A 26,745-nucleotide genomic window follows, 5' to 3' on the forward strand; every position below is an offset into this window, starting at 1 on the left:
ATGTCACAATGCCCCTTTAGTCAGATCAAAGACAACGGTCTGTCATCTGGGTTACCCGTGCAGAGTTAGGATGTTACAATGCCCACTTAAGCAGATCAAAGACAATGGTCTGTAACCAGGGTGAGCCGTGCAGAGTTATGATGTCACAATGCACCCTTAGGCAGATCACAGACAATGGCCTGTCACCTGAGTGACCCGTTCAGAGATATGATGTCACAATGCCACGTTAGGCAGATCACAGACAAGGGTGTGTCACCTGGGTGACCAGTGCTCAGTTATGAAGTCACAATGCCCCCTTTGGCAGATCACTGACAAGGGTCTGTCACCACGATGACCAGTGGAGAGTTATGATGTCACAATGCCCCATTAGGCAGATCACAGACAAGGGTGTGTCACCTGGGTGACAAGTGCACAGTTATGAAGTCACAATGCCCCCTTTGGCAGATCACAGACAAGGGTCTGTCACCACGGTGACCAGTGCAGAGTTAAGATGCAACAACGCCATCATAGGCAGATCACAGACAAGGAAGGGTCTGTCACCTGGGTGACCAGTGCAGAGTTATGATGTCACAATGCCCCCTTAGGCATATCACAGACAATGGTCTGTCACCTTGTTGACCAGTGCACAGTTATGTCACAATGCCCCCTTAGGGAGATCACAGACAAGGGTCTGTCACCTGGGTTCCCAGTGTGGAGTTATGATGTCACAATGCCCCATTAAACAGATCAGGGAGAAGGGTCTGCCACCTGGGTGATCATTGCAGTGTTATGATGTAACCATGACCCCTTAGGCAGATCACAGACAAGGGTCTGTCACCTGGGTGACCAGTGCAGAGTTATGATGTCACAATGAACCCTCAGGCAGATCACAGACAAACGGTCTGTCACCTGGGTGTCCAGTGCAGAGGTATGATATCACAATGCCCCTTTAATCAGATCAAAATCAACGGTCTGTCACCTCGGTTACCCGTGCAGAGTTATGATGTTACAATTCCCACTTAATCTGATCAAAGACAATGGTCTTTCACCAGGGTGACACGTGCAGACTTATGATGTCACAATGCACCCTTAGGCAGATCACAGACAACGGCCTGTCACCTGGGTGACCCGTTCAGAGTTATGATATCACAATGCCATCATAGGCAGATCACAGACAAGGGTCTGTCACCACGATGACCAGTGCAGACTTATGATGTCACAATGCCCCCTTAGGAAGATCACAGACAAGGGTGTTTCACCTGGGTGACCAGTGCACAGTTATGAAGTCACAATGCCCCGTTTGGCAGATCACAGACAAGGGTCTGTCACCACGATGACCAGTGCAGACTTATGATGTCACAATGCCCCCTTAGCAAGATCACAGACAAGGGTCTGTCACCTGAGTGACCAGTGCAGAGATATGATGTCCCAATGCCCCCTTAGGCAGATCACAGACAAGGGTCTGTCACCTGGGTGACCTGTGGAGAGTTTAGATGTCACAAAGACCCCTTAGGCAGATCACAGACAAGGGTCTGTCACCTGGGTGACCAGTGCAGAGTTATGATGTCACAATACCCCCTTAGGAAGATCACTGACCAGGGTCTGTCACCTGGGTGACCAGTGTAGAGTTTAGATGTCACAATGACCCCTTAGGCAGATCACAGACATGGGTCTGTCACCTAAATGACCAGTGCAGAGTTATGATGTCACAATTCCGCCTTAGGCAGATGACGGTCAAGGGTCTGTCACCAGGGTGAACAGTGCACAGTTATGATGTCACAGTGCCCGAATAGACAGATCACAGAAAAAGGTCTGTCACCTGCATGACCAATGCAGAGTTATGATATCACAATGCCCCCTTAGTCAGATCACAGACAAGGGTCTGTCACCAGGGAGCCCAGTGAAGAGTTATGATGTCACATTGCCCCCTTAAGCAGAGCACAGACAAGGTTCTGTCACCTGGGTGACCAGTGCTGAGTTATGATGTCACAATGACACCACAGGGAGATCACAGACAAGGGTCTGCCCCCTGGGTGTCCATTGCATTTTTATGATGTCACAATGAACCCTTAGGCAGATCACAGACAAGGATCTGTCACCTCGGTGACCAGTGCAGAGTTATGATGTCACAATGAACGCTTAGGCAGATAAAAGACAACGGTCTGTCACCTGGGTTACCCGTGCAGAGTTATGATGTTACAGTGCCCACTTAAGCAGATCAAAGACAATGGTCTCTAACCAGGGTGTCCCGTGAAGAGTTATGATGTCACAATGCACCCTTAGGCAGATCACAGACAAGGGTCTGCCCCCTGGGTGTCCATTGCATTTTTATGATGTCACAATTCCGCCATAGGCAGATAACAGACAAGGGTCTGTCACCTGGGTGAACAGTGCTGAGTTATGATGTCACAATGCCCCATTAGGCAGATCACGGAAAAGGTTCTGTCACCTGGGTGACCAGTGCAGGCTTATGATGTCACAATAACCGCTTAGGCAGATCACAGACAAGGGTCTGCCACCTTGGTGACCATTGCAGCTTTATGATGTCACAATGACCCCTTTGGCAGATCACAGACAAGGGTCTGTCGCCTGGGTGACCAGTGCAGAGTTATGATGTCACAATGTACCCTTAGGCAGATCACAGACAACGGCCTGTAACCTGGGTGATTCGCTCAGGGTTATGATGTCACAGTGCCACCTTACACAGATTACAGACAAGGGTGTGTCACCTGGGTGACCAGTGCACATTTATGAAGTTGCAATGCCCCCTTAGGCAGGTCACAGACAAGGGTCTGTCACCACGATGACCAGTGCAGAGTTATGAAGTCCCAATGCCCCCTTAGGCAGATCACAGTCAAGGATCTGTCACCACGATGACCAGTGCAGTGTAATGATGTCACAATGCCCCCATAGTCGGATCACAGACAATTGTCTGTCACCTTGGTCACCAGTGCAGAGTTATGATGTCACAATGCTGCCTTAGGCAGATCACAGACAAGGGTCTGTCACCTGGGTGACCAGTGCAGAATTATGATGTCACAATGCCCACTTAGGCAGATCACTGACCAGGGTCTGTCACCTGGGTGACCAGTGCAGAGTTTAGATGTCACAATCACCCTTTAGGCAGATCACAGACATGGGTCTGTCACCTGAGTGACTAGTGCATAGTTATGATGTCACAATTCCGCCTTAGGCAGATGACAGTCAAGGGTCTGTCACCAGGGTGAACAGTGCAGAGTTATGATGTCACAGTGCCCGAATAGGCAAATCACAGTAAAGGGTCTGTCACCTGCGTGACCAGTGAAGAGTTATGATGTCACAATGCACCCTTAGGCAGATCACAGACAAGGGTCTGTCACCAAGGAGCCCAGTGTAGAGTTATGATGTCACATTTCCGCCTTAGGCAGAGCACAGACAAGGTTCTGTCACCTGGGTGACCAGTGCTGAGTTATGATGTCACAATGACCCCACAGGCAGATAACAGAAAAGGGTCTGCCACCTGTGTGTCCATTGCTGTGTTATGATGTCACAATGACCTCTTAGGCAGATCACAGAGAAGGTTCTGTCACCTGGGTGACCAGAGCAGAGTTATGATATCACAATGACCACTTAGGTAGATCACAGACAAATGATCTGTCACCTGGGTGACCAGTGCAGAGTTATGATGTCACAATGCCCCTTTAGTCAGATCAAAGACAATGGTCTGTCATCTGGGTTACCCGTGCAGAGTTAGGATGTTACAATGCCCACTTAAGCAGATCAAAGACAATGGTCTGTAACCAGGGTGAGCCGTGCAGAGTTATGATGTCACAATGCACCCTTAGGCAGATCACAGACAATGGCCTGTCACCTGAGTGACCCGTTCAGAGATATGATGTCACAATGCCACGTTAGGCAGATCACAGACAAGGGTGTGTCACCTGGGTGACCAGTGCACAGTTATGAAGTCACAATGCCCCCTTTGGCAGATCACTGACAAGGGTCTGTCACCACGATGACCAGTGCAGAGTTATAATCTCACATTGCCCCATTAGGCAGATCACAGACAAGAGTGTGTCACGTGGGTGACAAGTGCACAGTTATGAAGTCACAATGCCCCCTTTGGCAGATTACAGACAAGGGTCTGTCACCATGGTGACCAGTGCAGAGTTAAGATGCAACAACGCCATCATAGGCAGATCACAGACAAGGGTCTGTCACCTGGGTGACCAATGCAGAGTTATGATGTCACAATTACCCCTTAAGCAGATCACAGACAAGGGTCTGTCACGAGGGAGCCCAGTGTAGAGTTATGATGTCACATTGCCCCCTTAGGCAGATCACAGAATAGGTTCTGCCACCTGGGTGACCAGTGCAGATTTATGACGTCAAAATGCACTCTTAGGCAGAGAACAGACAAGGGTCTGTCACCTGGGGGACCAGTGCAGAGTTGTGATGTCACAATGCCCCCTTAGGCATATTACAGACAAGGGTCCTTCACCTGGGTGACCAGCGCACACTTATGAAGTCACAATGCCCCCTTAGGCAGATCACAGACAATGATCTGTCACCTGGGTGACCAGTGCAGAGTTATGATGTCACAGTGCCCCCTTAGGCAGTTCACAGACATGGGTCTGTCACCTGGGAGACCAGTGCAGAGTTATAATGTCACAATGCCCCCATAGACACATCACAGACAGTGGTCTGTCACCTGGGTGACCAGTGCAGAGTTATGATGTCACTATGACCCCTTAGGCAGATCACAGACAAGGGTCTGTCATCTGGGTGACCAGTGCAGGGTTATGATGTCACAGTGCCCCCTTAGGCAGATCACAGTCAAGGGCCTGTCACCTGGGTGCCCAGGGCAGACTTATGATGTCACAATGCCCGCTTAGGTAGATCACAGACAGGGGTATGTCATCTGGGTGCCCCGTGCAGAGTTATGATTTCAGAATGCCCCCTTAGGCAGATCAAAGACAAGGGTATATCACGTGGGTGACCAGTGCAGGGTTATGATGTCACCATGCCCCCTTAGGCAGTTCACAGACAATGGTCTGTCACCTTCGTGACCCGTGCAGAGTTATGATGTCACAATGCCCTTTTAGGCAGGTCACAGACAAGGGTATGTCACATGGGTGACCTGTGCTGAGTTATGATGTCACAATGCCCCCTTAAGCAGTTCACCGACAAGGGTCTGTCACCTCGGTGACCAGGGCAGAATTATGATGTCACAATGCCTCCTTAGGCATATCACCGAAAATGGTCTGTCACCTTGGTGACCAGTGCAGAGTAATGATATCACGATGACCCCTTAGGCAAATCACAGACAAGGGTCTGACACCTGGGTGACAATTGCATAGTTTTGATGTCACAATGACCCCTTAGGCAGATCACAGACAAGGGTCTGTCACCAGGGTGACTTGTGCAGAGTTATGATGACACAATGACCCCTTAGGCATATCACAGACAAATGGTCTGTCACCTGGGTGACCAGTGCAGAGTTATAATGTCACAATGCCCCTTTAGGCAGATCAAAGACCAGGGTCTGTCACCTGGGTTTCCAGTGCAGGGTTATGATGTTACAATGCCCTCTTAAGCAGATGGAAGACAATGGTCTGTAACCATTGTGACCCGTGCAGAGTTATGAAGGCACAATGCCCTCTTAGGCAGAACACAGACAGGGGTCTATCACCTGGGGGACCCGTGCAGAGTTATGATGTCACAATTCCCCCTTAGGCAGATGAGAGACGAGGGTGTGTCACCTGGGTGACGAGTGCACAGTTATGAAGTCACAATGCCCCCTTAGGCAGATCACAGACAAGCATCTGTCACCTGGGTGACCAGTGCAGAGTTATGATGTCACAAAGGTCCATTAGGCAGATCACAGACAAGGGTCTGTCACCTGAGTGACCAGTGCAGAATTATGATGTCCCAATGCCCCCTTAGGCAGATCGCAGACAAGGGTCTGTCACCTGGGTGACCAGTGCAGAGTTATGATGTCACATTGTACCCTTAGGCAGATAACGGAGAAGGGTCTGTCACCATGGTGACCAGTGAAGAGTTATGATGTCACAATGCCCCGTTAGGCAGCTCACAGTCAAGGTTCTGTCACCTGGGTGACCAGTGCACAGTTATAATGTCACAATGCCGCCTTACACAGATCACAGTCAAGGTTCTGTCACCTGGGTGACCAGTGCACAGTTATAATGTCACAATGCCACCTTACGCAGATCACAGACAGGGGTCTGTCACCTGGGTGACCAGTCCAGAGTTATGATGTCACAATGCCCCCTTAGGCAGATCACAGACAAGGTTCTGTCACGTGGGTGACCTGTGGAGAGTTTAGATGTCACAAAGACCCCTTAGGCAGATCACAGACAAGGGTCTGTCACCTTAGTGACCAGGGCAGAGTTATGATGTCACACTTCCGCGTTAGGCAGATGACGGACAAGGGTCTGTCACCAGGGTGAACAGTGCAGAGTTATGATGTCAAAAAGCCCCAATAGGCAGATCACCGAAAAGGGTCTGTCACCTGCATGACCAGTGCAGAGTTATGATGTCACAATGACCACTTAGGCAGATCACAGACAAGCGTCTGTCACCAGGGAGCCCAGTGTAGAGTTATGATGTCACATTGCCCCCTTAGGCAGATCACAGAATAGGTTCTGTCACCTGGGTGACCAGTGCAGAGTTATGATGTCACAATGTCCCCTTAGGCAGATCACAAACAAGGGTGTTACACCTGGCTGACCAGTGCAGAGTTATGATGTCACAATGACCCCTTAGGCAGTTCACAGACAAGGGTCTGTCACCTGGGTGTCCAGTGTATAGTAATGGTGTCACAATACCCCCTTAAGCAGTTCACCGACAAGGGTCTGTCACCTCGGTGACCAGAGCAGAATTATGATGTCACAATGCCTCCTTAGGCATATCACTGAAAATGGTCTGTCACCTGGGTGACCAGTGCAGATTTATGATGTCAAAATGCACACTTAGACAGATCACAGACAAGGGTCTGTCACCTGGGGGACCAGTGCAGAGTTGTGATGTCACAATGCCCCCTTAGGCAAATTACAGACAAGGGTCCTTCACCTGGGTGACCAGCGCACACTTATGAAGTCACAATGCCCCCTTAGGCAGATCACAGACAATGATCTGTCACCTGGGTGACCAGTGCAGATTTATGATGTCGCAGTGCCCCCTTAGGCAGTTCACAGACATGGGTCTGTCACCTGGGAGACCAGTGCAGAGTTATAATGTCACAATGCCCCCTTAGACACATCACAGACAGAGGTCTGTCACCTGGGTGACCAGTGCAGGGTTATGATGTCACAGTGCCCCCTTAGGCAGATCACAGTCAAGGGCCTGTCATCTGGGTGCCCAGTGCAGACTTATGATGTCACAATGCCCGCTTAGGCAGATCACAGACAGGGGTATGTCACCTGGGTGCCCCGTGCCGTGTTATGATGTCAGAATGCACCCTTTGGCAGATCAAAGACAAGGGTATATCACGTGAGTGACCAGTGCAGGGTTATGACGTCACAATGCCCCCTTAGGCAGTTCACAGACAATGGTGTGTCACCTTCATGACCCGTGCAGAGTTATGATGTCACAATGCCCCCTTAGTCCGATCACAGAAAAGGTCCGTCACCTGGGTGACGAGTGCACAGTTATGAAGTCAAAATGCCCCCTTAGGCAGATCACAGACAAGCATCTGTCACCTGGGTGACCAGTGCAGAGTTATGATGTCACAATGCCCCATTAGGCAGATCACAGACAAGGGTCTGTCACCTTAGTGACCAGGGCATAGTTCTGATGTCACACTTCCTCGTTAGGCAGATGACGGACAAGGGTCTGTCACCAGGGTGAACAGTGCAGAGTTATGATGTCACAAAGCCCCAATAGGCAGATCGCAGAAAAGGATCTGTCACCTGCATTACCAGTGCAGAGTTATGATGTCACAATGACCCCTTAGGCAGATCACAGAAAAGGGTCTGTCACCAGGGAGCCCAGTGTAGAGTTCTGATGTCACATTGCCCCCTTAGGCAGATCACAGAAAAGGTTCTGTCACCTGGGTGACCAGTGCAGAGTTATGATGTCACAATGTCCCATTAAGCAGATCACAGACAAGGGTCTCTCACCTTGGTGACCATTGCAGCTTTATGATGTCACAATGACCCCTTAGGCAGATCACAGACAAGGGTCTGTCACCTGGGTGACCAGTGCAGAGTTATGATGTCACAATGCACCCTTAGGCAGATCACAGACAACGGCCTGTAACCTGGGTGACCCGCTCAGGGTTATGATGTCACAATGCCACCTTACGCAGATCACGGACAAGGGTGTGTCACCTGGGTGACCAGTGCACATTTATGAAGTTGCAATGCCCCATTAGGCATGTCACAGACAAGGGTCTGTCATCACGATGACCAGTGCATAGTTATGATGTCACAATTCCGCCTTAGGCAGATAACGGTCAAGTGTCTGTCCCCAGGGTGAACAGTGCAGAGCTATGATTTCACAGTGCCCGAATAGGTAAATCACTGTAAAGGGCCTGTCACCTGGGTGACCAGTGCAGAGTTATGATGTCACAATGCCCCCTTAGGCAGATCACAGACAAGGGTCTGCCACCTGGGTGTCCATTGCAGTGTTATGATGTCACAATTACCCCTTAGGCAGATCACAGAGAAGGTTCTGTCACCTGGGTGACCAGAGCAGAGTTATGATGTCACAATGACCCCTTAGGAAGATCACAGACAAAAGATCTGTCACCTGGGTGACCAGTGCAGAGTTATGATGTCACAATGCCCCTTTAGTCAGATCAAAGACAACGGTCTGTCATCTGGGTTACCCGTGCAGAGTTAGGATGTTACAATGCCCACTTAAGCAGATCAAAGACAATGGTCTGTAACCAGGGTGACCCGTGCAGAGTTATGATGTCACAATGCACCCTTAGGCAGATCACAGACAATGGCCTGTCACCTGGGTGACCCGTTCAGAGATATGATGTCACAATGCCACGTTAGGCAGATCACAGACAAGGGTGTGTCACCTGGGTGACCAGTGCACAGTTATGAAGTCACAATGCCCCCTTTGGCAGATCACTGACAAGGGTCTGTCACCACGATGACCAGAGGAGAGTTATGATGTCACAATGCCCCATTAGGCAGATCACAGACAAGGGTGTGTCACCTGGGTGACCAGTGCACAGTTATGAAGTCACAATGCCCCCTTTGGCAGATCACAGACAAGGGTCTGTCACCACGGTGACCAGTGCAGAGTTAAGATGCAACAACGCCATCATAGGCAGATCACAGACAAGGAAGGGTCTGTCACCTGGGTGACCAGTGCAGAGTTATGATGTCACAATGCCCCCTTAGGCATATCACAGACAATGGTCTGTCACCTTGTTGACCAGTGCACAGTTATGTCACAATGCCCCCTTAGGGAGATCACAGACAAGGGTCTGTCACCTGGGTTCCCAGTGTGGAGTTATGATGTCACAATGCCCCATTGAACAGGTCAGGGAGAAGGGTCTGCCAGCTGGATGATCATTGCAGTGTTATGATGTAACCATGACCCCTTAGGCAGATCACAGACAAGGGTCTGTCACCTGGGTGACCAGTGCAGAGTTATGATGTCACAATGAACCCTCAGGCAGATCACAGACAAACGGTCTGTCACCTGGGTGTCCAGTGCAGAGGTATGATATCACAATGCCCCTTTAATCAGATCAAAATCAATGGTCTGTCACCTCGGTTACCCGTGCAGAGTTATGATGTTACAATTCCCACTTAATCTGATCAAAGACAATGGTCTTTCACCAGGGTGACACGTGCAGACTTATGATGTCACAATGCACCCTTAGGCAGATCACAGACAACGGCCTGTCACCTGGGTGACCCGTTCAGAGTTATGATATCACAATGCCATCATAGGCAGATCACAGACAAGGGTCTGTCACCACGATGACCAGTGCAGACTTATGATGTCACAATGCCCCCTTAGGAAGATCACAGACAAGGGTGTTTCACCTGGGTGACCAGTGCACAGTTATGAAGTCACAATGCCCCGTTTGGCAGATCACAGACAAGGGTCTGTCACCACGATGACCAGTGCAGAGTTATGATGTCACAATACCCCCTTAGGAAGACCACAGACAAGGGTCTGTCACCTGAGTGACCAGTGCAGAGATATGATGTCCCAATGCCCCCTTAGGCAGATCATAGACAAGGGTCTGTCACCTGGGTGACCAGTGCAGAGTTATGATGTCACAATGCCCCCTAAGGCAGATCACAGACAAGGGTCTGTCACGTGAGTCACCAGTGCACAGTTATCATGTCACAATGCCCCCTTAGGCAGATCACAGACAAGGGTTTGTCACCTGGTGACCAGTGCAGAGTTATGATGTCACATTGCCCCCTTAGGCAGATAACGGACAAGGTTCTGTCACCATTGTCACCAGTGAAGAGTTATGATGTCACAATGCCACGTTAGGCAGTTCACAGTCAAGCTTCTGTCACCTGGGTGACCAGTGCACAGTTGTGATGTCACAATGCCACCTTATGCAGATCACAGGCAAGGGTCTGTCACCTGGATGACCAGTGTAGAGTTATGATGTCACAATGCCCCCTTAGGCAGATCACAAACAAGGGTCTGTCACATGGGTGACCAGTGCAGAGTTTAGATGTCACAATGTCCCCTAAGGCATGTCACAGAAAAGGGTCTGTCACCTTAGTGACCAGGGCAGAGTTATGATGTCACACTTCCGTGTTAGGCAGATGACGGACAAGGGTCTGTCACCAGGGTGAACAGTGCAGAGTTGTGATGTCACAAAGCCCCAACAGGCAGATCACAGAAAAGGATCTGTCACCTGCATTACCAGTGCAGAGTTATGATGTCACAATGACCCCTTAGGCAGATCACAGACAAGGGTCTGTCACCAGGGTGCCCAGTGTAGAGTTGTGATGTCACATTGCCCCCTTAGGCAGATCACAGAAAAGGTTCTGTCACCTGGGTGACCAGTGCAGAGTTATGATGTCACAATATCCCATTAAGCAGATCACAGACAAGGGTCTCTCACCTTGGTGACCATTGCAGCTTTATGATGTCACAATGACCCCTTAGGCAGATCACAGACAAGGGTCTGTCACCTGGGTGACCAGTGCAGAGTTATGATGTCACAATGCACCCTTAGGCAGATCACAGACAACGGCCTGTAACCTGGGTGACCCGCTCAGGGTTATGATGTCACAATGCCACCTTACGCAGATCACAGACAAGGGTGTGTCACCTGGGTGACCAGTGCACATTTATGAAGTTGCAATGCCCCCTTAGGCAGGTCACAGACAAGGGTCTGTCATCACGATGACCAGGGCAGAGTTATGAAGTCACAATGCCCTCTTAGGCAGATCACAGTCAAGGGTCTGTCACCACGATGACTAGTGCAGTGTAATGATGTCACAATGCCCCCATAGTCAGGTCACAAACAATTGTCTGTCACCTTGGTCTCCAGTGCAGAGTTATGATGTCACAATGCCCCTCTTAGGCAGATCAGAGACAAGTGTCTGTCACCTGGGTGACCAGTGCAGAGTTATGATGTCACAATGCCCCCTTAGGCAGATCACTGACCAGGGTCTGTCACCTGGGTGACCAGTGCAGAGTTTAGATGTCACAATCACCCCTTAGGCAGATCACAGACATGGGTCTGTCACCTGAGCGACCAGTGCATAGTTATGATGTCACAATTCTGCCTTAGGCAGATGACGGTCAAGGGTCTGTCACCAGGGTGAACAGTGCATAGTTATGATTTCACAGTGCCCGAATAGGTAAATCACTGTAAAAGGTCTGTCACCTGGGTGACCAGTGCAGAGTTATGATATCACAATGCCATCATAGGCAGATCACAGACAAGGGTCTGCCACCACGATGACCAGTGCAGACTTATGATGTCACAATGCCCCCTTAGGAAGATCACAGACAAGGGTGTTTCCCCTGGGTGACCAGTGCACAGTTATGAAGTCACAATGCCCCGTTTGGCAGATCACAGACAAGGGTCTGTCACCACTATGACCAGTGCAGACTTATTATGTCACAATGCCCCCTTAGGAAGACCACAGACAAGGGTCTGTCACCTGAGTGACCAGTGCAGAGATATGATGTCCCAATGCCCCCTTAGGCAGATCACAGACAAGGGTCTGTCACCTGGGTGACCAGTGCAGAGTTATGATGTCACATTGTACCCTTAGGCAGATAACGGACAAGGGTCTGTCACCATGGTGACCAGTGAAGAGTTATGATGTCACAATGCCCCGTTAGGCAGCTCACAGTCAAGGTTCTGTCACCTGGGTGACCAGTGCACAGTTGTGATGTCACAATGCCGCCTTACGCAGATCACAGACAAGGGTCTGTCACCTGGGTGACCAGTGCAGAGTTATGATGTCACAATGCCCCCTTAGGCAGATCACAGACAAGGTTCTGTCACCTGGGTGACCTGTGGAGAGTTTAGATGTCACAATGACCCCTTAGGCGGATCTCTGACAAGGGTCTGTCACCTTAGTGACCAGGGCAGAGTTATGATGTCACACTTCCGCGTTAGGCAGATGACGGACAAGGGTCTGTCACCAGGGTGAACAGTGCAGAGTTATGATGTCACAAAGCCCCAATAGGCCGATCACAGAAAAGGGTCTGTCACCTGCATGACCAGTGCAGAGTTATGATGTCACAATGACCCCTTAGGCAGATCACAGACAAGCGTCTGTCTCCAGGGAGCCCAGTGTAGAGTTATGATGTCACATTGCCCCCTTAGGCAGATCACATAATAGGTTCTGTCACCTGGGTGACCATTGCAGAGTTATGATGTCACGATGACCCCTTAGGCAGATCTCAGACAAGGGTCTGTCACCTGGGTGACCAGTGGAGATTTATGATGTCACAATGTCCCCTTAGGCAGATCACAAACAAGGGTGTTACACCTGGCTGACCAGTGCAGAGTTATGATGTCACAATGACCCCTTAGGCAGATCACAGACAAGGGTCTGTCACCTGGGTGTCCAGTGTATAGTAATGGTGTCACAATGCCCCCTTAAGCAGTTCACCGAAAAGGGTCTGTCACCTCGGTGACCAGAGCAGAATTATGATGTCAGAATGCCTCCTTAGGCATATCACTGAAAATGGTCTGTCACCTGGGTGACCAGTGCAGATTTATGATGTCAAAATGCACCCTTAGACAGATCACAGACAACGGTCTGTCACCTGGGGAACCCGTGCCGAGTTGTGATGTCACAATGCCCCCTTAGGCGAATTACAGACATGGGTCCTTCACCTGGGTGACCAGCGCACACTTATGAAGTCACAATGCCCCCTTAGGCAGATCACAGACAATGATCTGTCACCTGGGTGACCAGTGCAGATTTATGATGTCACAGTGCCCCCTTAGGCAGTTCACAGACATGGGTCTGTCACCTGGGAGACCAGTGCAGGGTTATAATGTCACAATGCCCCCTTAGACACATCACAGACAGAGGTCTGTCACCTGGGTGACCAGTGCAGAGTTATGATGTCACTACGACCCCTTAGGCAGATCACAGACAAGGGTCTGTCATCTGGGTGACCAGTGCAGGGTTATGATGTCACAGTGCCCCCTTAGGCAGATCACAGTCAAGGGCCTGTCACCTGGGTGCCCAGGGCAGACTTATGATGTCACAATGCCCGCATAGGCAGATCACAGACAGGGGTATGTCACCTGGGTGCCCCGTGCCATATTATGATGTCAGAATGCACCCTTAGGCAGATCAAAGACAAGGGTATATCACCTTCGTGACCCGTGCAGAGTTATGATGTCACAATGCACCTTTAGGCAGATCACAGACATGGGTATGTCACATGGGTGACCCATGCAGAGTTATGATGTCACAATGCCCCCTTAGGCCGATCACAGAAAAGGGTCCGTCACCTGGGTGACGAGTGCACAGTTATGAAGTCAAAATGCCCCCTTAGGCAGATCACAGACAAGCATCTGTCACCTGGATGACCAGTGCAGAGTTATGATGTCACAATGCCCCATTAGGCAGATCACAGACAGGGGTCTGTCACCTGAGTGACCAGTGCAGAGTTATGATGTCACAATGGCCCCTAAGGCAGATCACAGACAAGGGTCTGTCACGTGAGTGACCAGTGCACAGTTATCATGTCACAATGCCCCCTTAGGCAGATCACAAACAAGGGTTTGTCACCTGGGTGACCAGTGCAGAGTTATGATGTCACATTGCCCCCTTAGGCAGATAACGGACAAGGGTCTGTCACCATGTTCACCAGTGAAGAGTTATGATGTCACAATGCCACGTTAGGCAGTTCACAGTCAAGCTTCTGTCACCTGGGTGACCAGTGCACAGTTGTGATGTCACAATGCCACCTTACGCAGATCACAGGCAAGGGTCTGTCACCTGGGTGACCAGTGTAGAGTTATGATGTCACAATGCCCCCTTAGGCACATCACAAACAAGGGTCTGTCACATGGGTGCCCAGTGCAGAGTTTAGATGTCACAATGTCCCCTTAGGCATGTCACAGAAAAGGGTCTGTCACCTTAGTGACCAGGGCAGAGTTATGATGTCACACTTCCGTGTTAGGCAGATGACGGACAAAGGTCTGTCACCAGGGTGAACAGTGCAGAGTTGTGATGTCACAAAGCCCCAACAGGCAGATCACAGAAAAGGATCTGTCACCTGCATTACCAGTGCAGAGTTATGATGTCACAATGACCCCTTAGGCAGATCACAGACAAGGGTCTGTCACCAGGGTGCCCAGTGTAGAGTTGTGATGTCACATTGCCCCCTTAGGCAGATCACAGACAAGGGTCTGTCACCTGGGTGACCAGTGCAGAGTTATGATGTCACAATGCACCCTTAGGCAGATCACAGACAACGGCCTGTAACCTGGGTGACCCGCTCAGGGTTATGATGTCACAATGCCACCTTACGCAGATCACAGACAAGGGTGTGTCACCTGGGTGACCAGTGCACATTTATGAAGTTGCAATGCCCCCTTAGGCAGGTCACAGACAAGGGTCTGTCATCACGATGACCAGTGCAGAGTTATGAAGTCACAATGCCCTCTTAGGCAGATCACAGTCAAGGGTCTGTCACCACGATGACTAGTGCAGTGTAATGATGTCACAATGCCCCCATAGTCAGATCACAGACAATTGTCTGTCACCTTGGTCTCCAGTGCAGAGTTATGATGTCACAATGCCCCTCTTAGGCAGATCACAGACAAGCGTCTGTCACCTGGGTGACCAGTGCAGAGTTATGATATCACAATGCCCCCTTAGGCAGATCACTGACCAGGGTCTGTCACCTGGGTGACCAGTGCAGAGTTTAGATGTCACAATCACCCCTTAGGCAGATCACAGACATGGGTCTGTCACCTGAGCGACCAGTGCATAGTTATGATGTCACAATTCTGCCTTAGGCAGATGACGGTCAAGGGTCTGTCACCAGGGTGAACAGTGCATAGTTATGATTTCACAGTGCCCGAATAGGTAAATCACTGTAAAAGGTCTGTCACCTGGGTGACCAGTGCAGAGTTATGATGTCACAATGCCCCCTTAGGCAGATCACAGACAAGGGTCTGCCACCTGGGTGTCCATTGCAGTGTTATGATGTCACAATTACCCCTTAGGCAGATCACAGAGAAGTTTCTGTCACATTGGTGACCAGAGCAGAGTTATGATGTCACAGTGACCCCTTAGGAAGATCACAGACAAAAGATCTGTCACCTGGGTGACCAGTGCAGAGTTATGATGTCACAATGCCCCTTTAGTCAGATCAAAGACAACGGTCTGTCATCTGGGTTACCCGTGTAGAGTTAGGATGTTACAATGCCCACTTAAGCAGATCAAAGACAATGGTCTGTAACCAGGGTGACCTGTGCAGAGTTATGATGTCACAATGCACCCTTAGGCAGATCACAGACAATGGCCTGTCACCTGGGTGACCCGTTCAGAGATATGATGTCACAATGCCACGTTAGGCAGATCACAGACAAGGGTGTGTCACCTGGGTGACCAGTGCACAGTTATGAAGTCACAATGCCCCCTTTGGCAGATCACAGACAAGGGTCTGTCACCACGGTGACCAGTGCAGAGTTAAGATGCAACAACGCCATCATAGGCAGATCACAGACAAGGAAGGGTCTGTCACCTGGGTGACCAGTGCAGAGTTATGATGTCACAATGCCCCGTTAGGCATATCACAGACAATGGTCTGTCACCTTGTTGACCAGTGCACAGTTATGATGTCACAATGCCCCCTTAGGGACATCACAGACAAAGGTCTGTCACCTGGGTTCCCAGTGGGGAGTTATGATGTCACAATGCCCCATTAAACAGATCAGAGGGTCTGCCACCTGGGTGATCATTGCAGTGTTATGATGTCATCATGACCCCTTAGGCAGATCACAGACAAGGGTCTGTCACCTGGGTGACCAGTGCAGAGTTATGATGTCACAATGAACCCTCAGGCAGATCACAGGCAAATGGTCTGTCACCTGGGTGTCCAGTGCAGAGGTATGATGTCACAATGCCCCTTTAATCAGATCAAAATCAACGGTCGGTCACCTGGGTTACCCGTGCAGAGTTATGATGTTACAATTCCCACTTAATCTGATAAAAGACAATGGTCTTTCACCAGGGTGACACGTGCAGACTTATGATGTCACAATGCACCCTTAGGCAGATCACAGACAACGGCCTGTCACCTGGGTGACCCGTTCAGAGTTATGATATCACAATGCCACCATAGGCAGATCACAGACGAGGGTCTGTCACCACGATGACCAGTGCAGACTTATGATGTCACAATGCCCCCTTAGGAAGATCACAGACAAGGGTGTTTCACCTGGGTGACCAGTGCACAGTTATGAAGTCACAATGCCCCCTTTGGCAGATCACAGACAAGGGTCTGTCACCATGGTGACCAGTGCAGAGTTAAGATGCAACAATGTCACCATAGGCAGATCACAGTTAAGGTTCTCTCACCTGTGTGACCAATGCAGAGTTATGATGTCACAATGCCCCCTGGGCAGATCACAGACAAGGGTCTGTCATCTGGGTGACCCGTGCAGAGTTATGATGTCACAATGCCCACTTAGGGAGATCACAGACAAGGTTGTGTCACCTGGGTGACCAGTTCAGGGTTATGATGTCACAATGTACCCTTAGGCAGATGACAAACAAGGGTCTGTCACCACGGTGACCTGTGCAGAGTTATGAGGTCACAATGCCTCATTAGCCAGATCACGGACAAGGGTATGTCACCACAGTGACCAGTGCCGAGCTATGATATCACAATGCCCCCTTAGGCAGTTTACAGACAAGGGTCTGTCACCTGGGTGACCAGTGCAGATTTATGATGTCAAAATGCACCCTTAGGCAGATCACAGACAATGCTCTGTCACCTGGGGGACAAGTGCAGAGTTGTGATATCACAATCCCCCCTTACGCATATTAGAGACAAGGGTCCTTCACCTGGGTGACCAGCGCAAACTTATGAAGTCACAATGCCCCCTTAGGCAGATCACAGACAATGATCTGTCACCTGGGTGACCAGTGCAGCGTTATGATGTCACAGTGCCCCCTTAGGCAGTTCACAGACAAGGGTCTGTCACCTGGGAGACCAGTGCAGAGTTATAATGTCACAATGCCCCCTTAGAAACATCACAGACAGGGGTCTGTCACCTGGGTGACCAGTGCAGAGTTATGATGTCACAGTGCCCCCTTAGGCAGATCACAGTCAAGGGCCTGTCACCTGGGTGCCCAGTGCAGACCTGTGATGTCACAATGCCCGCTTAGGCAGATCACAGACATGGGTATGTCACCTGGGTGCCCCGTGCAGTGTTATGATGTAAGAATGCCCCCTTAGGCAGATCAAAGACAAGGGTATATCACGTGGGTGACCAGTGCAGGGTTATGACGTCACAATGCCCCCTTAGGTAGTTCACAGACAATGGTCTGTCACCTTCGTGACCCGTGCAGAGTTATGATGTCACAATGCCCCTTTAGGCAGATCACAGACAAGGGTATGTCACTTGGGTGACCCGTGCAGAGTTATGATGTCACAATGCCCCCTTAGGCCGATCACAGAAAAGGGTCCGTCACCTGGGTTACGAGTGCACAGTTATGATGTCAAAATGCTCACTTAGGCAGATCACAGACAAGAGTCTGTCACCACGGTGACCAGTGCAGTGTTAAGATGCAACAACGCCCCCATAGACAGACCACAGAGAAGGGTCTGTCACTTGTGTGAGCAACGCAGGCTTATGTTGTCACAATGCCCCCTAAGGCAGATCACACACAAGGGTGTTTCAAATGGGTGACCAGTGGAGAGTTATGATGTCACAATACCCCTTAGGCAGATCACAGAGAAGGGTCTGTCACCTGGGTGACCAGTGCAGAGTTATGATGACACAATGCCCCCTTAAGCAGTTCACCGACAAGGGTCTGTCACCTCGGTGACCAGGGCAGAATTATGATGTCACAATGCCTCCTTAGGCATATCACAGAAAATGGTCTGTCACCTTGATGACCAGTGCAGAGTAATGATGTCACAAAGACCCCTTCGGCAAATCACAGACAAGGGTCTGTCACCTGGGTGTCCAGTGTAGAGTTATGATGTCACAATGCCCCATTAAGCAGATCACAGACAAGGGTCTGACACCTGGGTGACAATTGCATAGTTATGATGTCACAATGACCCCTTAGGCAGATCACAGACAAGGGTCTGTCACCAGGGTGACAAGTGCAGAGTTATGATGACACAATGACCCCTTAGGCATATCACAGACAAATGGTCTGTCACCTGGGGGACCAGTGCAGAGTTATGATGTCACAATGCCCCTTTAGGCAGATCAAAGACCAGGGTCTGTCACCTTGGTCTCCAGTGCAGAGTTATGATGTTACAATGCCCACTTAAGCAGATCAAAGACAATGGTCTGTAACCATTGTGACCCGTGCAGAGTTATGAAGTCACAATGCCCCCTAAGGCAGAACACAGACAGGGGTCTATCAAATGGGGGACCCGTGCAGCGTTATGAAGTCACAATGCCCCCTTAGGCAGATCACAGACAAGCATTTGTCACCTGGGTGACCACTGCAGAGTTATGATGTCACAATGCCCCATTAGGCAGATCACAGATAAGGGTCTGTCACCTGAGTGACCAGTGCGGAGTTATGATGTCAAAATGCCCATTAAGGCAGATCACAGACAAGGGTCTGTCACCTGAGTGACCAGTGCAGAGTTATGATGTCACAATGGCCCCTTAGGCAGATCACAGACAAGGGTCTGTCACCTGGGTGACCAGTGGATAGTTATGATGTCACATTGCACCCTTAAGCAGATAACGGACAAGGGTCTGTCACCATGGTGACCAGTGAAGAGTTATGATGTCACAATGAACCGTTAGGCAGTTCACAGTCAAGGTTCTGTCACCTGGGTGACCAGTGCACAGTTATGATGTCACAACACCGCCTTACGCAGATCACAGACAAGGGTCTGTTACCTGGGTGCCCAGTGCAGACTTATGATGTCACAATGCCCCCTTAGGCAGATCAAAGACAAGGGTCTGTCACCTGGGTGACCAGTGCAGAGTTAGGATGTCACTCTGGCCTCTTAAGCAGATCACTTTCAAGGGCCTGTCACGTGGATGACAGGTGCAGTTATGATGTCACAATGCCCCCTTAGGCAGTTCACAGACAAGTGTCTGTCACCTGGGTGACCAGTGCAGAGTTATGATGTCACAATGCCCCATTAAGCAGATCACAGACAAGAGTCTGTCACCTGGGTTACCCATGCAGAGTTATGATGTCACAATGCCCTCTTAGGCAGATCATACATAAGGGTCTGTAACCGCGGTGACCAGTGCAGAGTTGTGGTGTCACAATGCCCCCTTAGGCAGATAACAGACAAGGATCTGTCACCTGCGTGACCAGTACAGAGTTATGTCATCACAATGCCCCCTTAGGCAGATCACAGACAAGGGTCTGTCACCTCGGTGAGCAGTGTAGAGGTATGATGACACAATGCCCACTTAGGCTGATCTCAGACAAGGGTCTGTTACCTGGGTGACCAGTGCAGAGTTATGATGTCACAATGCCCACTTAGGCAGATCAAAGAGAATGGTCTGTTACCTGGGCGTCCAGTGCAGAGTTTTGATGTCACAATGCACCCTTAGGCAGTTGACAGGCAAGGGTCTGTCACCTGGGTGAACAGTGCAGGGTTATTATGTCACAATACCCCTTAGGCAGATCACAGACAAAGGTCTGTCACCTGTTTTTCCAGCTCAGAGTTATGATGTCATAATGCCCCATTAGGCAGATGACAGACAAGGGTCTGTCACCAGGGTGAGCAGTGCAGGGTTGTAATGTCACTATTCCCCTCTAAGCAGATCTCAGACAAGGGTCTCTCACCTTGGTGAGGAGTGCAGAGTTATGAAGTCACAATTCCCCCTTAGGCAGATGACAGACAAAGGCCTATCACCTGGGTGCCCAGTGCAGACTTATGATGTCACAATGCCCCCTTAGGCAGATCACAGAGAGGGGTCTGTCACCTGGGTGACCAATGCAGATTTCTGATGTCACAATGACCCCTTAGGCAGATCACATTCAAGGGCCTGTCACATGGGTGACTAGAGCAGAGTTATGATGTCACAATGCCCCCTTAGGCAGTTTACAGACACAGGTCTCTCACCTGTGTGTCCACTGCAGGGTTATGATATCACAATGCCCCCTTAGGCAGATCACAGACAACGGTCTGTCACCTGGGTGACCAGTGCAGAGTTATGATGTCACAATGCCCCCTTAGGCAGAACACAGACAAGGTTCTGTCACCTGGGTGACCAGTGCAGTGTTTTGATGTCCAAATTGCCCCTTAGGCAGATCACAGACAAGGGTCTGTAACCTGGGTGACCCGTGCAGTGTTATCATGTCACAATGCCCTCTTAGGCAGATCACAGACAAGGGTCTGTCTCCACGGTGACTAGTGAAGAGCTTTGATGCAACAATGCCCCCTTGGGCAGATCACAGAAAAGGGTCTGTCACCTGGGCGACCCGTGTAGAATCATGATGTCACAATGCACGCTTTGGCAGATCACAGAAAAGTTTCTGTCACCTGGGTGAACCGTGCAGAGTTATGATGTCACAATAACCCCTTATGGAGATCACAGAAAAGGGTCTGTCACCTGGGTGACCAGTGCAGAATTGTGATGTCACAATGCCCCCTTAGGCAGATCAGAGTCAAGGGTACGTCACCTGTGTTGCCAGTGCACAGTTATGACGTCACAATGCCCCCTTAGGCAGATCACAGTCAAGGGTACGTCAACCGGGTTACCAGTGCAGAGTTAGGATGTCACAATGCCCTCTTAGGCAGATCACAGACAAGGGTCTGTCTCCACGGTGACTAGTGAAGAGCTTTGATGCAACAACGCCCCATTAGGCAGATCACAGAAAAGGGTCTGTCACCTGGGTGACCAGTGCAGAGTTATGATGTCACAAGACCCCTTAGGAAGATCACAGACAAGGTTCAGACACCTGGGTGACCAGGTCAGAGTTATGATATCACAATGCCCCCTTAGACAGATCACAGACAAGGGTGTGTCACCTGGGAGACCAGTGTACAGTTATGAAGTCACAATGCCCCCTTAGGCAGATCTCAGACAAAGGCCTGTCACCTGGGTGCCCAGTGCAGATTTATGATGTCACAATGCCCCCTTAGGCAGATCACAGAGAGGGGTCTGTCACCTGGTTGACCAATGCAGAGTTATGATGTCACAATGACCCCTTAGGGAGATCACATTCAAGGACTTGTCACATGGGTGACTCGAGCAGAGTTATGATGTCACAATGCCCCCTTAGGCAGATCACATACAAGAGTCTGTCACCTGGGTGCCCCGTGCAGAGTTATGATGCAACAATGCCCCATTAGACAGATCAAAGACAAGGGTCGGTCACCTGGCTAACCAGTGCAGAGTTATGATGTCACAATGCCCCCTTAGGCAGATCATATACAAGGGTCTGTCACCTGGGTGACCAGTGGAGAATTATAATGTCACAATGCCCCCTTAGGCAGATCACAGACAAGGGTCTGTCAACACGGTGACCAGTGCAGATTTATGATGTCACAATGCCCACTTAGGCAGATCAATGACAAGGGTCTGTCACCTCGGTGACACGTGCAGTGTTATGACGTCAAAATGCCCGTGTAGGCAGATCAAAGACAAGGGTCTGTCACCTGGGTGCCCAGTGCAGGGTTATGATGTCACAATGCCCACTTAGACAGATCAGATAGAAGGGTCTGTCACCTGGGTGACCAGTGCAGAATTATGATGTCACAATGCCCCCTTAGGCAGATCACAGACAAAGGTCTGTCACCTGGGTGACCAGTGCAGAGTTATTATGTCACAATGGCGCCTTAGGCAGATCACAGACAAGGGTCTGTCACCACGGTGACCACTGCATAGTTATGATATCACAATGCCCCGTTAATCAGATCACTGACAAGGGTCTGGCCCCTGGGTGACCAGCGCCGGGTTATGATGTCACAATGCCCCCTTAGGCAGATCACAGACAAGGGTCTGTCACCTCGGTAACCAGTGCAGAGTTATGATATCACAATGCCCCGTTAGGCAGAACACAGACAAGGGTCTGTCACCTGGGTGACCAGTGCAGAGTTGTGATGTCACAATGTCCACTTAGGCAGATCAAAGACAAGGGTCTGTCACCTGGGTGACCAGTGCAGAGTTATGATGTCACAATGCCCAGTTAGGCATATCACAGGCAAGGGTGTGTCACTTGGGTGACCCACGCAGGATTATGATGACACAATGCCCCTTTAGGAAGATCACAGACAGGGGTCTGTCACCTGGGTTACCCGTGCACTGTTATGACATCACAATGCCCCCTTTGGCAGATCACAGACAAGGTCCTGTCACCAGGGTGCCCAGTGCAGAGTTATGATGTCACAATGCCCCCTTAGGCAGATCACAGACAAGGGTCTGTCTCCTGGGTTCCCAGTGCGGAGTTATAATGTCACAATGACCCCTTAGGCACATCACAGACAAGGGCCTGTCACCTGGGTGACCAGTGCAAAGTTATGATGTAACAATGCCCCCTTAGGCAGATCAAAGGCTAGGGTCTGTCACCTGGGTGTCCAGTGCAGCGTTATGATCTCAAAATTCCCCCTTAGGCAGATGACAGACAAGGGTCTGTCACCTGGTTGACCACTGCCGAGTTAAGATGTCACAATACCCCCTTAGGCAGATCACAGACAAGGGCCAGTCACCTGGGTGACCAGTGCAGAGTTATGATGTCAAAATGCACCCTTAGGCAAATCACAGACTAGGGTCGGTCACCAGGGTGCCCAGTGCAGATTTATGAGGTCACTTGGCCAACTAAGGCAGATCAAAAACAAGGGTCTGTCACCTGGGTGACCAGAGCAAAATTATGATGTAACAATGCCCCCTTTGGCTGATCGCAGACATAGGTCTGTCACCTGGGTGGCCAGTGCAGAGCTATGATGTCACAAAGGACCCTTAGGCAGATCACAGACAACGGTCTGCCACCATGGGGACCAGTGCAGAGTTATGATGTCACAATGGCCCCATACGCAGATCACAGACAACGGTCTGTCATCTGCGTGACCAGTGCAGAGTTATGATGTCACAATGACCACTTAGGCAGATCACAGACAAGGGCATGTCACCTGGGTGACCAATGCAGATCTATGATGACACAATGCCCCCTTAGGCAGATCACAGACAAGGTTCTGTCACCTGGGTGCCCAGTATAGAGTTATGATGCCACAGTGACCCCTTATGCACATCACAGAAAAGGGTCTTTAACCTGGGTGCTAAGTGCAGAGTTATGATGTCACAGTGCCCCCTTAGGCAAATCACAGACAATGTTCTGTCACCTGGGTGACCAGTGCACAGTTATGATGTCACAATGGCCCCTTAGGCAGATCACAGAGAATGGTCTGTCACCACGGTGACCAGTACAGAGTTATGATGTCAAAATGCCCCCTTAGTCAGATCACAGACAAGGGTCTGTCACCTGGGTGTCCCGTGCAGAGTTATGATGTCACAATGCCTCCTTAGGCAGATCAAAGACAGGGGTATGTCACCTGGGTGACCAGTGAAGAGTTATGATGTCACAATGCCCACTTAAGCAGATCAAAGACCGTGGTCTGTCACCAGGGTGACCAGTGAAGAGTTATAATGTCACAATGCACCCTTAGGCAAATCACAGACAAGGGTCTGCCACCTGGGTGACCCGTGCAGAGTTATGATGTCACAATGCCCTCTTAGGCAGATCACAGACAACGGTCTGTCACCTGGGTGACGAGTGCAGAGTTATGATGTCACAATGCACCCTTAGGTAGATAACAGACAACGGTCTGTCACCTGAGTGAGCAGTGCAGAGTTATGAACTCACACTGCCCCCTTAGGCAGATCACATTCTAGGGCCTGTCACATGGCTGACCCGAGCAGAGTTATGATGTCACAATGCCCCCTTAGGAAGATCACAGAAAATGGTCTGTCCCCTGGCTGACCAGCGCAGAGTTATCATGTCACAATGCGCCCTTAGGCAGATCACAGACAATGGTCTGTCACCTGGGTGTCCAGCGCAGAGTTATGATGTCACTATGCCTCATAGGCTGATCACAGACAAGGGACTTTCAACACGGTGACCAGTGAAGGGCTTTGATGTCACAATGCCGCCTTAGGCAGATCACAGACAAGGGTATGTGACCTGGGTGACCTGTGCAGATTTATGATGTCACAAGGCCCCCTTAGGCAGATCAAAGACAAGGGTCTGTCATCTGCGTGACCAGTGCAGAGTTATGATGTCACAATGACCACTTAGGCAGATCACAGACAAGGGCCTGTCACCTGGGTGACCAATGCAGATCTATGATGTCACAATGCCCCCTTAGGCAGATCACAGACAAGGTTCTGTCACCTGGGTGCCCAGTATAGAGTTATGATGCCACAGTGACCCCTTATGCACATCACAGAAAAGGGTCTTTAACCTGGGTGCTAAGTGCAGAGCTATGATGTCACAGTGCCCCCTTAGGCAAATCACAGACAATGTTCTGTCACCTGGGTGACCAGTGCACAGTTATGATGTCACAATGGCCCCTTAGGCAGATCACAGAGAATGGTCTGTCACCACGGTGACCAGTACAGAGTTATGATGTCAAAATGCCCCCTTAGTCAGATCACAGACAAGGGTCTGTCACCTGGGTGACCAGTATAGAGTTATGAGGTCACAATGCCCCCTGAGGCAGATCAGAGACAAGGGTCTGTCGCCAGGGTGACCAGTGTACGGTTATGATGTCACAATGCCCCCTTAGGCAGATTACGGACAAGGGTCTGTCAGCATGGTGACCCACTCAGAGTTATGATGTCGCAATGCCCCCTTAGGCAGATCACAGTCAAGGGCCTGTCACCTGGGTGCCCAGTATAGAGTTATGATGCCACAGTAACCCCTTATGCACATCACAGAGAAGGGCCTGTCACCTGGGTACCCATTGCAGAGTTATGATGTCACAATGACCCTTTAGGCAGTTCACAGAGAAGGGTCTGTCACCTGGGTGACCCGTGCAGAGGTATGATGTCACAATGCCCCCTTAGCAGATCATAGACAAGGGTCTGTCACCTGGGTGACCCGTGGAGTGTTATAATGTCACAATGCCCCCTTAGGCAGTTCTCAGACAAGGGTGTGTCACCTGGGTGACCAGTGCAGATTTATGATGTCACAACGCCACCTTAGGCATATCAAAGACAATGGTCTGTCAAGTTGGTGACCAATGCAGAATTATGATGTCACTATGTTCCCTTAGGCACATCAAAGACAAGGGTCTGTTACCTCAGTGACCAATGCAGAGTTATGATGTCACCATGCCCACTTAAGCAGATCAGCCACAAGGGTCTGTCACCTGGGGACCAGTGCAGAGTTATGATGTCTCAATGCCAACTTAGGCAGATCACATTCAAGGGCCTGTCACATGTTTGACACGTGCAGAGTTTTGATGTCACAATGCACCCTTAGGCAGATCACAGAGAAGGGTCTGTCACCTGGGTGACCAGTGCAGCGTTATGATGTCACAATGACCCCTTAGGCAGTTCACAGAGAATGGTCTGTCACCACGGTGACCAGTACAGAGTTATGATGTCAAAATGCCCCCTTAGTCAGATCACAGACAAGGGTCTGTCACCTGGGTGACCAGTATAGAGTTATGAGGTCACAATGCCCCCTGAGGCAGATCAGAGACAAGGGTCTGTCGCCAGGGTGACCAGTGTACGGTTATGATGTCACAATGCCCCCTTAGGCAGATTACGGACAAGGGTCTGTCAGCATGGTGACCCACTCAGAGTTATGATGTCGCAATGCCCCCTTAGGCAGATCACAGTCAAGGGCCTGTCACCTGGGTGCCCAGTATAGAGTTATGATGCCACAGTAACCCCTTATGCACATCACAGAGAAGGGCCTGTCACCTGGGTACCCATTGCAGAGTTATGATGTCACAATGACCCTTTAGGCAGTTCACAGAGAAGGGTCTGTCACCTGGGTGACCCGTGCAGAGGTATGATGTCACAATGCCCCCTTAGCAGATCATAGACAAGGGTCTGTCACCTGGGTGACCCGTGGAGTGTTATAATGTCACAATGCCCCCTTAGGCAGTTCTCAGACAAGGGTGTGTCACCTGGGTGACCAGTGCAGATTTATGATGTCA

The sequence above is a fragment of the Gorilla gorilla genome, chromosome 12 (assembly GCF_029281585.2).
Source record: "Gorilla gorilla gorilla isolate KB3781 chromosome 12, NHGRI_mGorGor1-v2.1_pri, whole genome shotgun sequence".
Lineage (NCBI taxonomy): Eukaryota > Metazoa > Chordata > Mammalia > Primates > Hominidae > Gorilla > Gorilla gorilla.